Genomic DNA, 18317 nt, shown 5'->3' on the forward strand with positions numbered 1-18317 from the left:
ATACCTACTACCTAAACTGGGGGACCACTATATACCTACTACCTAAACTGGGGACACCTATATACCTACTATCTAAACTGGGGACACCTATATACCTACTATCTAAACTGGGGACACCTATATACCTACTACCTAAACTGGGGGACACCTATATACCTACTACCTAAACTGGGGACACCTATATACCTACTACCTAAACTGGGGACACCTATATACCTACTACCTAAACTGGGGACACCTATATACCTACTACCTAAACTGTGGGACACCTATATACATACTACCTAAACTGGGGGACACCTATATACCTACTACGTAAACTGGGGACACTTATATACCTACTACCTAAACTGGGGACACCTATATACCTACTACCTAAACTGGGGGACACCTATATACCTACTACCTAAACTGGGGACCTCTATATACCTACTACCTCAACTGTGGGACACCTATATACCTACTACCTAAACTGGGGGACACCTAAATACCTACTACCTAAACTGGGGGACCACTATATACCTACTACCTAAACTGGGGACACCTATATACCTACTATCTAAACTGGGGACACCTATATACCTACTACCTAAACTGGGGACACCTATATACCTACTATCTAAACTGGGGACACCTATATACCTACTACCTAAACTGGGGGACACCTATATACCTACTACCTAAACTGGGGACACCTATATACCTACTACCTAAACTGGGGGACACCTAAATACCTACTACCTAAACTGTGGGACCACTATATACCTACTACCTAAATTGGGGACACCTATATACCTACTACCTAAACTGGGGGACACCTATATACCTACTACCTAAACTGGGGACACCTATATACCTACTACCTAAACTGTGGGACACCTATATACCTACTACCTAAACTAGGGGACATCTATATACCTATTACCTAAACTGGGGGACACCTATATACCTACTACCTAAACTGGGGGACACCTAAATACCTACTACCTAAACTGGGGGACCACTATATACCTACTACCTAAACTGGGGACACCTATATACCTACTACCTAAACTGGGGGACACCTATATACCTACTACCTAAACTGAGGACACATATATACCTACTACCTAAACTGGGGACCTCTATATACCTACTACCTCAACTGGGGGACACCTATATACCTACTACCTAAACTGGGGACACCTATATACCTACTATCTAAACTGGGGACACCTATATACCTACTACCTAAACTGGGGGACACCTATATACCTACTACCTAAACTGGGGACCTCTATATACCTACTACCTCAACTGGGGGACACCTATATACCTACTACCTAAACTGGGGACACCTATATACCTACTATCTAAACTGGGGACACCTATATACCTACTACCTAAACTGGGGGACACCTATATACCTACTACCTAAACTGGGGACACCTATATACCTACTACCTAAACTGTGGGACACCTATATACCTACTACCTGAACTGGGGAACATCTATATACCTACTACCTAAACTGGGGGACACCTATATACCTACTACCTAAACTGGGGGACACCTATATACCTACTACCTAAACTGGGGGACACCTAAATACCTACTACCTAAACTGGGGGACCACTATATACCTACTACCTAAACTGGGGACACCTATATACCTACTATCTAAACTGGGGACACCTATATACCTACTATCTAAACTGGGGACACCTATATACCTACTACCTAAACTGGGGGACACCTATATACCTACTACCTAAACTGGGGACACCTATATACCTACTACCTAAACTGGGGACACCTATATACCTACTACCTAAACTGGGGACACCTATATACCTACTACCTAAACTGTGGGACACCTATATACCTACTACCTAAACTGTGGGACACCTATATACCTACTACCTAAACTGGGGGACACCTATATACCTACTACCTAAACTGGGGACCTCTATATACCTACTACCTAAACTGGGGGACACCTAAATACCTACTACCTAAACTGTGGGACCACTATATACCTACTACCTAAATTGGGGACACCTATATACCTACTACCTAAACTGGGGGACACCTATATACCTACTACCTAAACTGGGGACACCTATATACCTACTACCTAAACTGGGGACACCTATATACCTACTATCTAAACTGGGGACACCTATATACCTACTACCTAAACTGGGGGACACCTATATACCTACTACCTAAACTGGGGACACCTATATACCTACTACCTAAACTGTGGGACACCTATATACCTACTACCTAAACTGGGGGACATCTATATACCTACTACCTAAACTGGGGGACACCTATATACCTACTACCTAAACTGGGGGACACCTAAATACCTTCTACCTAAACTGTGGGACCACTATATACCTACTACCTAAATTGGGGACACCTATATACCTACTACCTAAACTGGGGGACACCTATATACCTACTACCTAAACTGGGGACACCTATATACCTACTATCTAAACTGGGGACACCTATATACCTACTACCTAAACTGGGGGACAGCTATATACCTACTACCTAAACTGGGGGACACCTATATACCTACTACCTAAACTGGGGGACACCTAAATACCTACTACCTAAACTGGGGGACCACTATATACCTACTACCTAAACTGGGGTCACCTATATACCTACTACCTAAACTCGGGGACACCTATATACCTACTACCTAAACTGAGGACACATATATACCTACTACCTAAACTGGGGGACACCTATATACCTACTACTTAAACTGGGGACACCTATATACCTACTACCTAAACTGGGGGACACCTATATACCTACTACCTAAACTGGGGAACACCTATATACCTACTACCTAAACTGGGGGACACCTATATACCTACTACCTAAACTGGGGGACACCTATATACCTACTACCTAAACTGGGGACACCTATATACCTACTACCTAAACTGGGGGACACCTATATACCTACTACCTAAACTGGGGGACACCTATATACCTACTACGTAAACTGGGGACACTTATATACCTACTACCTAAACTGGGGGACACCTATATACCTACTACCTAAACTGGGGACACCTATATACCTACTATCTAAACTGGGGACACCTATATACCTACTACCTAAACTGGGGGACACCTATATACCTACTACCTAAACTGGGGGACTCCTATATACCTACTACCTAAACTGGGGGACACCTATATACCTACTACCTAAACTGGGGACACCTATATACCTACTACCTAGACTGTGGGACACCTATATACCTACTACCTAAACTGGGGGACATCTATATACCTACTACCTAAACTGGGGACACCTATATACCTACTATCTAAACTGGGGGACACCTATATACCTTCTACCTAAACTGGGGGACACCTATATACCTACTACCTAAACTGGGGACACCTATATACCTACTACCTAAACTGGGGACACCTATATACCTACTACCTAAACTGTGGGACACCTATATACCTACTGCCTAAACTGGGGGACACCTATATACCTACTACCTAAACTGGGGGACCACTATATACCTACTACCTAAACTGGGGACACCTATATACCTACTACCTAAACTGGGGGACACCTATATACCTACTACCTAAACTGGGGACCTCTATATACCTACTACCTCAACTGTGGGACACCTATATACCTACTACCTAAACTGGGGGACCACTATATACCTACTACCTAAACTGGGGACACCTATATACTTACTATCTAAACTGGGGACACCTATATACCTACTACCTAAACTGGGGACACCTATATACCTACTATCTAAACTGGGGACACCTATATACCTACTACCTAAACTGGGGGACACCTATATACCTACTACCTAAACTTGGGACACCTATATACCTACTACCTAAACTGTGGGACACCTATATACCTACTACCTAAACTGGGGGACATCTATATACCTACTACCTAAACTGGGGGACCACTATATACCTACTACCTAAATTGGGGACACCTATATACCTACTACCTAAACTGGGGGACACCTATATACCTACTACCTAAACTGTGGGACACCTATATACCTACTACCTAAACTGGGGGACAGCTATATACCTACTACCTAAACTGGGGGACACCTATATACCTACTACCTAAACTGGGGGACACCTAAATACCTACTACATAACTGGGGGACCACTATATCCCTACTACCTAAACTGGGGACACCTATATACCTACTACCTAAACTGGGGGACACCTATATACCTACTACCTAAACTGGGGAACACCTATATACTTACTACCTAAACTGGGGGACACCTATATACCTACTACCTAAACTGGGGGACACCTATATACCTACTACCTAAACTGGGGACACCTATATACCTACTACCTAAACTGGGGGACACCTATATACCTACTACCTAAACTGGGGGACACCTATATACCTACTACGTAAACTGGGGACACTTATATACCTACTACCTAAACTGGGGGACACCTATATACCTACTACCTAAACTGGGGACACCTATATACCTACTATCTAAACTGGGGACACCTATATACCTACTACCTAAACTGGGGGACACCTATATACCTACTACGTAAACTGGGGACACTTATATACCTACTACCTAAACTGGGGGACACCTATATACCTACTACCTAAGCTGGGGACACCTATATAATTACTATCTAAACTGGGGACACCTATATACCTACTACCTAAACTGGGGGACACCTATATACCTACTACCTAAACTGGGGGACTCCTATATACCTACTACCTAAACTGGGGGACACCTATATACCTACTACCTAAACTGGGGACACCTATATACCTACTACCTAGACTGTGGGACACCTATATACCTACTACCTAAACTGGGGGACATCTATATACCTACTACCTAAACTGGGGACACCTATATACCTACTATCTAAACTGGGGGACACCTATATACCTTCTACCTAAACTGGGGGACACCTATATACCTGCTACCTAAACTGGGGACAACTATATACCTACTACCTAAACTGGGGACACCTATATACCTACTACCTAAACTTGGGACACCTATATACCTACTACCTAAACTGGGGGACACCTATATACCTACTACATAAACTGGGGACACTTATATACCTACTACCTAAACTGGGGGACACCTATATACCTACTACCTAAACTGGGGGACACCTATATACTTACTACCTAAACTGGGGACACCTATATACCTACTACCTAAACTGGGGGACACCTATATACCTAAACCGGGGACACCTATACACCTACTACCTAAAAATGGGGACACCTATATACCTGCTACCTAAACCGAGGACACCTATATACTTACTGCCTAAACTGGGGACACCTATATACCTACCACCTAAACTAGAGACACCTATAGACCTATTACCTAAATTGGGGACACCTAGAACTACTACCTAAACGGGGACACCTATTATTTTGTGGTGTTATGCTGCCCACTGTACGATTTTCTGCTGAAATGCTGCCCACATTGCGTTATTTTCTGCTGAAATGCTGCCCACATTGCGAATATTTTCTGCTTAAAGTCTTTCCAAATTGTGATTATTTTCTGGTGAAATGATGCCCACATTGTGATTATTTTCTGCTGAAATTTTGCCCACATTGCGATTGATTTCTGGTGAAATGCTGGCCACTGTACGATTATTTTCTGCTGAAATGCTGCCCACATTGTGATTATTTTCTGCTGAAATGCTGCACACAATGTGATTATTTTCTGCTGAAAACATTGCGATCATTTTCTGCTGAAATGCTGCACACATTGTGATTATTTTCTGCTGAAATGCTGCCCACTGTACGATTATTTTCTGCTGAAATGCTGCTCAAATTTTGATTATTTTCTGCTGAAATGCTGCACACATTGTGATTACTTATCTTCTGAAATGCTGCCCACATTGCAATTATTTTCCGCTGAAATTCTGCACACATTGCAATTATTTTCTGCTGCAATGCTGCACACATTGCGATTATTTTCTGCTGAAATGATGCCCACATTATGATTATTTTCTGCTGAAATTCTGCCCACATTGTGATTATTTTCTGCTGAAATGTTACACATATTTTGATTATTTTCTGGTGAAATGCTGCCCCCTTTATAGTTAATTTCTGGTGAAATGCTGCACACATTGCGATTATTTTATAGTGAAACGCTGCCATATTACGATTGTTTGGCACCTATGAGGGGTCCCCATCCAAATTTTCATAAGGGGGCCCAGTGATTTTTAGTTATGCCCCTGACTATTATCAGATAAATGCTATATATTTATTTATATAGCGCCAACATATTGCACAGCGCTGTACAGAGTATGTATTGTCTTGTCACTAACTGTCCCTCAGAGGGGCTCACAATATAATCCCTACCATAGTCATATGTGTATGTATGTATCATGTAGTGTATGTATCGGAATCTAGGGCCAATTTTTAGGGGGAAGCCAATTAACTTATCTGTATAGTACCGTATTTTCCGCCGTATAAGACGCACTTTTTCTCCTCCAAAAATGAGGAGAAAAAGTCCCTGCGTCTTATACGGCAAATGCAGGGAATCCCCGACTTACGAACACCCGCCGATACGAACCGCCGCTACGTCGGGGATTCCCTGCATGTAACTACCTGCTGTATGGTCTGCTTTCTGTGTGGATTGTGCTGCCCCTATGTGTTCCTGATTCCCCCCGTGTGGTCCGCTGACTCGCGCCCCCCCCCCCCCCCCGTGTGGTCCGCTGACTTGCGCCCCTGCCTGCTTGTGTCCGCTCCCGCAAATGTGCTCTACCCTCCCCGCAATTATGCTCTAGCCCCCGCTCGTTTCTGCCACCTTCCCCTGCAATGCGCGTCATCAGCAGAAGCCATCACTAGAGCGATGAGACTGGAGACCACAGGGCTGCGATCCCGGGAGCCGCTGATACAGTAAGACTGCGGCGGCTATTTGGATATCGGGGGCAGCATACACGCAAACGGGGAGGGTGGCAGAAACGAGCGGGGGGCTAGAGCATAATTGCGGGGGGGGGGAGTGTGGCAGAAACGAGCGGGGGGCTAGAGCATAATAACGGGGAGGGTGGCAGAAACGAGCCGGGGGCTAGAGCATAATTACGGGGAGGGTAGAGCACATTTGCGGGAGCGGACACAAGCAGGCAGGGGCGCGAGTCAGTGGACCACACGGGGGTGCCAGGAACACATAGGGGCAGCACAATCCTACAAGCCCCTACAGAAATTACACAGAAAGCAGACCACACAGGTAACGGGGACACATGAGGGACAGCTATGCACACATGGGGGGCACCTGAGGACACATGGGGGACAGCTATGGACACATGGGGGACACCTGAGGACACATGGGGGACAGCTAGGGACACATGGGGGACAGCTAGCATGGGGGACAGCTAGGGACACATGGGGGACAGCTAGGGACACATGGGGGACAGCTAGCATGGGGGACAGCTAGGGACACATGGGGGACAGCTAGGGACACATGGGGGACACCTAAGGACACGAGGACCACACTGGGGACACCTAAGGACACAGGGGGACCACACTGGGGACCCCTGGGAACACCTGAGGGACACCTGAGGTCACATGGAGGACATTAATTGGGGGAGAACATCTACAAGATGCTCCAGTATATAGACACACCAGGTTTAGTACATTTTTTTTCCCCTGGTTTTTGCCCTCTAAACCTGGGTGCGTCTTATATTCCGGAGCGTCTTATACGGCGCGAAATACGGGTATGTTATACAGGGAGAACATAAAAACTCCTTGCCGATGTTGACCTGGCTGAGATTTGCATGGTGGCGAGAATGCTAACCACTACGCCACCGTGCTGCCATACTACTGTACTATATTGTACTGCCATCTTCAGCAGTACTTCACAGAGTACGTAGTCATGTCACTGGCTGTCCTCTGAGGAGTTCACATTCTAATCCTGCCATAGTCTAATGTCCTACCATATTATTATGTATTTATATAGCATTGGCATCTTCTACAGCACTTTGCAGAGAACATAGTCATGTTACAGACATTTCTCAGAGTAGCTTACAATATAATACGTACCACTATTTTGTGTGAGAGAACATTGGCTAATGTGTTTTTTTCGGTGGGAACATTTCCTACTTGCTTTTTTAGGGTTACTTTACTCATATCTGGGGAGAAAACATGGCCCCACCGAATTTGGGTTGCACTCTTACTAGGAAATTTTAATTGGTCACACCCTGTAACGATTGGTGTCAGCACGCAGAGAGAATCTGAATATTAGTGATCTGCAGTATCACCAAGAATGCAGATATATACCTGATTATTGATGATCTGCAGAATCACCGATAATACAGATATATGGCTAACCTCTGGACCCTATAGGTATGTGAGTGTTTGGTGTAACAGTAGTACTTTGAGTAATGCACCTGCTGAGCAGGTGATCATAGGCAGTAAAGGAATACTGCTCTTGAGGGCACAGGAACCTTCCAGCAGCCTGAGACTCTCCAAGGGGTGTAGTCAGGCTGGAGATAGGAAGGACCAGAGCGTGAGTGACACCTGAAGGTGGATGTCACTATCTGATCTGGAGACTATCTCTTAAGAGGAGAGATATCTCTCGAGGTCGGGCACGCCTGGTCGGCAACGTACGGACAGATAAAGTACAAAGACAGAAGGCTGATTCGGTATTCAAGGCAAGCAGGGTCTGGCAACGGAATATCAGATATGCGAGGTACCGAATCAGAGCTCAAAGGGATAGTCAGGAAAGCAGTAAGTCATAACAGATATCAACAATGCCTAGTCTGGGTGTGAGGTCCTTGGTCTCTACACCCTAGAATTAGTCTGATGAATAACAGATAGATAACGCAAGTTCCCTAGTCTGGGTGTGAGGTCCGTGGTCTCTGCACCCTGGAACTAGTCTGGAGTATAACAGATGGATAACACAATTTCCCTAGTCTGGGTGTGAGGTCCGTGGTGTCTACACCCTGGAACTAGTCTGAAGTATAACAGATAGATAACACAAGTTCCCTAGTCTGGGTGTGAGGTCCGTGGTCTCTACACCCTGGAACTAGTCTAAGCATAAACAGAATAACAGTACAAGTAATCTAGCTCAGTGTGAATTCCCAGGTCCACCTGGTTCAAACACACTGTTGGATCTGACTAAGGTCTGAGTGCTTCCATGTAGTGTTCGCAACGGCAGACAACTTGAGACTGGCCAGCAGTAACTATATATGGAGTAGTGCTCTCCGGCACCACCCCTAATTGATCAACCAATAGTAAGCTGCTCTGGAGTCAGCTGGTCGGCGTGATCAGCTGATCTCTCCTTGCCCAGTATAAGAGTTCTGCCTCTCAGCGCGCGCGCGCGCGCGTATTCCTAAGCCTGTGTGCACTAACAGACTCAGCCACACCAGACACACGCTGCTGCTTGCAAAGCGTCGCATTGGACATGGAATCAGCCGCCTCCTTAGCAGCACACGCGACGGCTTTTCCGCGTTCTCTCACACACCCACTGTATGTTATGGACATGCCCACTGCATTCGGTGGCCATACCCCTTTTTTGTCACAGCGCGCTTCGCATGCCGCCAATCTCCTTTGGGGAAGGGAGGGGGGCGTCATATGTCTGGGGTGCCTAGGGGGGCCCAAACCCTAAATGTAGCCCTGGATAAAGTCTAAACAGTCTATGGAATTACTGAGTCCTTTCAGAAATTATAAGTCTAAGAAGATGATAGAAAGTTCTTTGTCAATAGTCTAAAGATAAGTTCTGGTCCAATTGGCCAGTAGATGGATCTGTGATGGATGGATCAGTATTGAAGGACAATTGACAGTTTAGTGTGCATGGTTAAGTGCATTTTCAACTACCCTTTGTCAAAATATCAAGTGTATTTTCAACTACCCTTTGTCAAAATATCAAGTGTATTTTCAACTACCCTTTGTCAAAATATCAAGTGCATTTTCAACTACCCCACTAGCCCCAAGATAGACAGTAATTATACATCTTCTGTTGCTGGTCCAAATCCTTATGGAAGAATAGCTTGTGGACATTCTCATGTAAACTTTCATGTATTACAAAAACAAAATGTTCTCCCTTTTTTGTTGGAATTTTGTTTCCTCACTTGATTATCAAGCAAATTGTTTTCTTTATTAACTTTGCAGGTATCTGTTCCTTCTAAAAAAAAAACCCTTAATTTATTAAAAAAAATGTTTATAACCTGTTGCTTTCAGTCTGAATTTTATGGAGAAAACGGACCACTGTAAGCGCAGGATCCACAATTTAGCTTGGTTGAAAAGAAGATAAAAGTGAGCCCAGGTGGCCCAGTGATGTGAGTGAAACAGAGAAATCCCACGTAGACATGTAAACTCACTGAAGGAATCACTTCTCCGTGACCAGCCTTGTAGTTTACTAATAACATTTGCTATATCTAACGACCTTTACACAAAGTAAACTTTCTGGAATTTTCCTCTTGTTACTGTTCAAAGAGTTATACACCTCTTCTTTATTTCTCTTTATCTGGCCTTACTGATGCTGCTGATAATGTCACAAGTTGTTTCTAGGCGTACGAGAGAAATCGGAGCGGGAGACTGGGGCACAGGAGAGGAATTGGCGCGGGAGACTTGGGCGCAGGATACAGCCGGTATATGGCTGATCCTGCTGCTGCACAAGTTCCCGGCCATGTTAAATACTATTCCCCCTCCATGCCGCCATGGATAGTGGGGGGATGAAATAATTCGGCTTCCAGCAATTGCTGGAGGCCGAATTAGTGTTTTAAAAGTAACTTCAGCGCCGAAGTTACTCCCTGTGCGCTGCTATAGCCGTAATTCCTAATACGGCCTATGGTGGCGCTGGCTGTGCCCAAGTGTCCTGCACTGGATTTGGCGTGTTCGTGTTTCTAGTGTGCTTGTTTACCTATAAAAAAGAGGACCCTGATGTAACAAAAAGAGATAGGATTCACAAATGTTGAGTTGTTTAAAAACAATTTGGTTAACATGAAGCCACACACGGTAGCAAAGTTTTGGTTGCCCCCTCCCCACCCACCCACACACAGCAATTTTAGGTAGCCAGAGTAACCCCCTGCACACCGGCACCACCAGTACAGATAGCCAGAAGTAGCTACCTCAGTATAGGTAGCCAGAAGGCACCAAGTGTGGGTAGGCAGAGGGAGCCCAGTAGTATAGGTAGCCCCCTTAATATAGGTAGCCAGGGAGTCCACAGTGTAGGTAGGTAAGGGGAACAATGAAGCTCCCTTAGTATAGTTAGCCAGGGGGTCAAAAGTGTAGGTAGGCAGAAGAGCCCGCTCTAGGTACAGTAGCTCCCTTAGTATAAGTTGCCAGGGGGTCACCAGTGTAGATAGGCAGAGAGGCCCCTCTCTAAGTAGCTCCTTTAGTATAGCTAGCCAGGGGGTTCCCAGTGAAGGTAGCTATATGTGCAGCCCTCTTCCCTGGAATGCAGAGTAGCACTGTAGCGAGAGCATTATAGACAAGTTACACACCTCTCGTCTCCACCAATGATCTATCTTCTCCAGGCCTCTCTTTATGATTACATCATCCTCTAGAGCAGTGGTCCTGAAACTAAGGCCCGCGGGCCGAATGTGGCCCCCTGATGCTTTTTTTACCGGCCCCCTCACCCAAAATGTATTACTTATAGATGCGGTCAGCTACATCTTTAAATATTGGTGGTACGAATATAGCATAGCAGTGCTGGCACCGCCCATCCACATAGAAGCCAGAAAGCAGTCATTCGCTGGTTTCCAATCAAATTCCACATCAGGTGACACTGCTGTCCAATTGGACTGCAGGTTGTCACCTGGGTATGCTTCACTGTCTGGCCCGCAAATACATCATTTTATGTATACTCCGGCCCCCCAGCAGTCTGAAGTATGTTGACCCGACCCTCGACCTAAAACGTTTGGGGACCCCTGCTCTAGAAGGTGCAGTAATCATTGAGACTGGGATGCCTGGATAAGATTGTCAGTGGAGATGAGAGGTGAGAAACTTCTCTATGCTGCTGTACTACTCTGCATTCTTGGGGGGAGGGGCCCACATAGGTACGAAACCCTGGGGCATTCCCACTATATATGCATCACATCACCTGACAAGGTGCAACCCCACAAACATTTCCCATCTGCTTCAGGATAAATTCTGTGTAAAGTTGCTGGCACTCTGTATGTCCTGTGTAGGAGCCTAGTTGATACCTCTATGGTGCTGGTGTGCCAACAACCCTTGATGAGTGTATCGAACTAAGATTTTCCAACATGCCTGTGTATCACCGAACTAGAGTGGTGGAGAGCTACCAGGAAACTAGTGTCCTTAATGATCTTTGTTGCTTTCCAGAGAGAGTACCCATATTCAGTTATGGTGTCATCATGGCTCTTTGGTAATTTCTTCTGCCTTTGAATTCTATCCAGGGTGAACACTTCATTACGTATTTCACTATCTTGGAATAATTTTCAGAATTTCAGATATCTGATTTATTCCTTTGAAAGATGTGTTCTGAAGGAGAACAAGATTTCTTCCATAGCACTCCTATGCAGGATTTTGCTACATTTAGCATGCACCAAAGAAGTACTTTTTTGTATTTCCGTAATGGAATAACTGTTTGTTATAATAATAAAATCTCCAGGACCCTTGGGACTATAACCGCACAACCCTTTGCGCTATTTATTTTACTGATGTCCAGTATTTCTAGCTATTGGGTAATGCCACCATATGTCTGAGAATGATTGCTCCTCCCCACCTATCAGTGGCGTAGCTAAGGAGCTGTGGGCCCCGATGCAAGTTTTACAATGGGGCCCCCCAAGCACTCTATACATAACAATTGATACGGCGCACCAAAACTTGCCAATGGCAACTAGTGTCAGTGATGCTGTAACCTACAGCAACCAAAGAGCAGTGATGTAGCCCATAGCAACCAGCATTTATCAGCTTAGAGCACTCAGGGGAATGCCATGATAATGAAAGATAATTGCTGATTGGCTGCTGGGAGATCAGCAGTCACTGGAACAGCAGTAACTACTATTTGAGCAACTGAGATTTATAACCAAGCAGCTATCACATAAACCACTGACATCAGTTTTTAGGAGTTTTTCTAAACAAACTTATCAGTGCAGTATAATGATCAGAGCTCAGATGAGGCTGCACAGGGGAGATCAGACAGGCTGCATCTCACCTGGAGTGTCTTGGAGAAGCTGTTTTTGGATAATCCATTCAGCTGTGCCTGGAGAGTCTTGTGCGTCCCATTGCAGTGGAGGGCAGCAGCAGGACTGGTGGGCTCCGCCATGGGGATCAGAGCAGCAGCAGGTAACTGTCCCTCATTAAGCAGATACATTGAAGAGTAGAGTGGCCACAGGTAGCCAGCTAGTGTGTCAGTCAGGCTAATCATGGGGAAGGGTCTCCTCCTGGTGCCGTCCCCGCCGCCTGTCCCCGATCATCTTGTCATAGTGCGACACTTCAAATCAGGGCCGGGACAAGGCTCTACAGCAACAGAGGCAGGGATTCCAAATCACACACACACACACACGCCCCCTCCCCATAGGTACGCAGATGTGCCTTCAATATTGGGTAGACCCCTTCAATCCAATATAGGTAGCCATAGGTACCGAGTATTAGGTAGGTCCCCCCAGTATTGGGCAGCCCCCCAGTATACATGGCATATAATATAATAATAATAATGTGAGAACTCCAGAGACAAGTTTTTTTTTTTTTAAATTAGGGCCATTCTTTCTATGCATTTCCATCCACAAATGAATAGAGAAATGTTTTGACTGCAGATATGTCATCAGTGATTGAGAATGCTAAAAAAAAAGGCCTGCCCCTTATTTCAAATTGCAGCTTGGCTTTAAATCACACACTGTACACACATGCTGTACACACACACACACACACACACACACACACACACACACACACACACACACACACACACACTGCACACACACTGCACACACACTGCACACACACTGCACAAACACACGGTAGAATACACTGATGAGTCAGCTATCTGGGAGAACAATTCAATTCAATCCTACAGCCCAAAATCCCTTACATGACCTCAGTAAAGTGTACAGCACTTCTATTTGGGAGTGTCCTCACTCCATATCAGTGATGCTTTCCCCATATTTCACTGTGTACCTTAACAGACACAAATATATGCCATGTTTGTTTCTGCCAGTTTTGCATTCCAGCAGAGAGGATTAAATCACTAAGTGCCATGACACATCAAGTGTATAGTATCTGATGAAAGAAACTGTAGATTAGCCATAACTTTTCTATGCCTTAACTGATTACAGCACTTAGAAACAAACACAGACACACCTCCCACATCTGTGATCAGTGTATTACATTAGACAGCATGTCACACAGAGGAAACAAAGTTTTTAGCAGCTCACCTGGACTGCACAGCACAACAGTAGCAAGTACAGGCTCTCTTTCTGCCCTCCCATTTTCACCCCCCCTTCGTCCATACTACAACAAAGCCAGATGGTCCTTCCTACCTCCCCTCTGCCTGTCTCATCCTCAAGCCCTGACTCCGCAGCCCCTGAAGCTCCTTCCACAGAAGGCCGGAGAGTTCAGTGACAGCGAGAGATAGCATTGTAACACATACTCTCCTGGGAGTGGAAGTCTGCTGTGCTCCGGAGCGCGCAGGGAGGAGGGAGGTTGTAGTGACAGGATTAGACTGCACAGACACAAGAGGGGCTAGTCAGACTCAGACCTCTTCCCTGCGCCCTAGCAGACCTGCGCTCATAGGCTGCCTGTAGCCTTTCCAAGCTCTGCTTAAAAAATCACGGCAACTGCAGTCACAGCCCATCACGCTACCCGCGCTCATTGTATTCAAAATGCGGAAGTGACGGCATAGGTCAATGACGTTCCTTCCGCAGTTGGAATAAGTTCAGTGCGGGTAGCGTGCGCTGGCTGTTTCTGCATCCGCGCGATTAGCCGCTATCAGCATTACATGCGTGCGGCCCTGCAACACACAGCCCCCGGGCCCTACGCCCATGCGGGCCCGGTCGCGACGGCGACCCCTGCGACCACGGGCCCTACGCCCATGCCACCTATATTACAGTCTTGTCACAGTAGGAAAGACCTTGTCTAGAATATCTGTCATTCTGTACCATTTGGATGTGATTTTAAAGTTGGTCTCTTTTACGGTACATTGAGTGTATTTTTATGAGTCAGTATAGAAATGTTTTCCTTTAAAGCAGATAGAGTAGATAAATACTATATGAAGTGGGCGCGATGGATAGACTTCCAGGAGATTGATAGATATGTAAGTATAATCTTATAGTTTCAGCCACCAGGAGAAAGATCTATGCGCCCTTCAGCCCTCCTTTATTTTACTTGATAATAAGCTGTCTTTTCCTAGATACTGGGAGATTAAAAGATGTCTTGCAACATATGGTTTGCTGTGAAATGGATGTGTACGTTACCTTGGAGATAAGAATTTATGGTCGATGTTTATTCTGATTGTTTAAAGGGGGGAAAAAAAGATAGAAAAATGCAGTCTTAATGTAAGAGGATAAAATGGCTGAAGTATTATGAATAGATATGGTTGAATTTGTATCCTTGTAGAGCAATAATATGTAGATACATTTTCTTTTCTGTTTGTATAATTATGTATGGTGATGACTTAAAGAGGATCTGTAACATCAAAAGATCCCCTGGGGGGTACTCACCTCGGGTGGGGGAAGCCTCCGGATCCTAATGAGGCTTCCCACGCCGTCCTCTGTCCCACGGGGATCTCGCTGCAGCCCTCCGAACAGCCGGCGACAGACCCGACTGTAAAATCAATATTTACCTTTGCTGGCTCCAGCGGGGGCGCTGTGGCTGCTTTCCGCTCCGAACTACACGGAAATACCCGATCGCCGTCGGGTCTGCTCTATTGCGCAGGCGCAAGTTTCCGGCGCCTGCGCAGTAGAGCGGACCCGACTGAGATCGGGTATTTCCGTGTAGTTCGGAGCGGAAAGCAGCCACAGCGCCCCCGCTGGAGCCAGCAAAGGTAAATATTGAACTGACAGTCGGGCCTGTCGCCGGCTGTTCGGAGGGCTGCAGTGAGACCCCCGTGGGACAGAGGACGGCGTGGGAAGCCTCATTAGGATCCGGAGGCTTCCCCCACCCAAGGTGAGTACCCCCCAGGGGATGTTTTTGAGGTTACAGAGTCTCTTTAAGACATAAAATAACGAGTAAAAGAAAACTCTTCCTAAATCTAATTCCCACACATTTGAATTGCCTTTTAGGGGTCTTACTTGTGCTTAAGATTAGTTTGTGCAGTGTGAAGATTAAATGTTTCTTATCCTCTTGTTTTAAATGAGATGTATTAGAAGGGAAGGGTGCACACCAAGTGAAGAGGGCATGTAGGCAATGATCCACGTACCTCCCAATGATATGTGCAAATACTTATGATTCCGAGCTCATACATGCTTGTATTCTGCATGTATTCCAGTTACTGTATGTAGTTTTTTGGCCACTGGCCACTGGCCACAATTCCAAAACGCCTCTGCAGAGCAACACAGGAAGAGCATATAATCCACAGATCCAAAGTAAACAGGCTAGTTCTCTCCACAGGCCCTCAGTTAGGTTGCTGATCAAACTGACATATCTACATAGGTAGAAGACTTGCCTAAAATACACTGGTACTCCAAATACTACAAAGAGTGGCTCCCAGTATTGTCAGTTCTTGTTTCATCTTCAAAATCACAGGGGTTCTACAATACATTTTTTAAAAGGGTGCTTTGAAATAATAGTCCACCAGCATTCAGCATCTATGAATCTTTATTAAAGTACTAGAAATATATATATATATATATATATATATATATATATATATATATATATATATATATATATATACACACACTCGGACAACATAATTTTTTGTGAAACCAAGCAATCAGAACAGAAAATTCTTAACAATTTTGTATACAGTTGTTTATGAAATTGAACGGCTTTATCTGGGGCACATGTCTCCAGGAGAATGGTGACCTTTTATCTGATTTACACTAGAAAATTTACACTAGAAAGGTCATTAAACAACATATGACCTTTGCAAAGTAAGGTGTAGACAAACATTTCAACTCAAATAACATGACAATTAAACATGACCACACCTGACATAGTGACAAAATGGATATCCGATACAGTAAAATGAATTAGAAGGATTGTATTAAACAATCCTTAGCATAAAAATCCTTAAGCTGGTCACTGGCCAGACACTTATAGATTGTAACTCAATGCAGCGGAATTGATTCCTACCACACACAGCACACAAGCAGGGAATCTCTCGAAAATCGATTGAACTGCAACATTATACTGTTAGATGCTATGGACTAGTGTTGGTGTTTGAATTTTGCAAAACACCTGAATACTGTTACCACTACCACTGCTCAGCACTGAACAAGCGGAAAGGGTCAAGAGGAGTCCACTGGCTTGCGAGTCACGCTGCGCTTCATGTGACTCTGATACTTCTTCCTTCTGGTTTAAAAGGAGGTAGAACCGGAGTTTCCTAAAACACAACATGGCTCTCAAAGCAGTGAGCTCCACCTGACCCTGTCCGCTTGTTCAGTGCTATGCAGTGGCAGCCAGGTGTATTGGGGTGTTTCAAATTGGCTAGGCTGAATTAAAACACCAACATAACTATGGACAATCCACCTACTGCGTCTCTTGCCCTGCCCTAATCAATGCAAATCTTCCATCCTGTCCAATCAATAAAAGGAATCAATTTTGAATAACAGGTTGGGGCAATATACATTTTTGGAAAATTCAACCAGAGTGATCTGATCTTCCAGGAATTAAACACGGAAAATTCATAAGGGTATGTGTAATATCCGAGGCAGCTGCGGCGAACAGCACCGCCGCCGCAACTGCCTCCATGCGGCCATCCGTCCATTTGGCGTGCAGGACGCCGAGGACGGAGCGTTCTCCTGTGCAGGGGGCTGCCATAGCGTGCGGGCGCGCGCATAGACGGGAACTTTATGTAGGGAGGAAGCCCGTCAGCTGACCTGCTGGTCGGCTGACGTCAGGGGAGACCCACGGCGCCCAGGATTGACTGATGAGAAGGGGGCATGCCGGTGAGATCTCCTCTGCTTCATAAGCCTCCGGGCTGCATTCCTACTTTGTCTGCTGTCGTGAATACTTGCGTGTGAGCGCGCAGACCTTAGGTAGTTCCCTGGTGTTGATGCTATGGATTTCACACCAAGGACAACTTGAAGAAGGGTAGGCTGGCACTCAGAAAGGCTGTGATGGCGGAATCACCAGCTGTATATATGGGCAAACTCCAGCAAAAATTACGTGCTCAAGACGAAGATGAGAGCATAGCATCAAACACATGGA

Source organism: Hyperolius riggenbachi, chromosome 11 (assembly GCF_040937935.1).
Source record: "Hyperolius riggenbachi isolate aHypRig1 chromosome 11, aHypRig1.pri, whole genome shotgun sequence".
In the NCBI taxonomy this organism is placed as follows: domain Eukaryota; kingdom Metazoa; phylum Chordata; class Amphibia; order Anura; family Hyperoliidae; genus Hyperolius; species Hyperolius riggenbachi.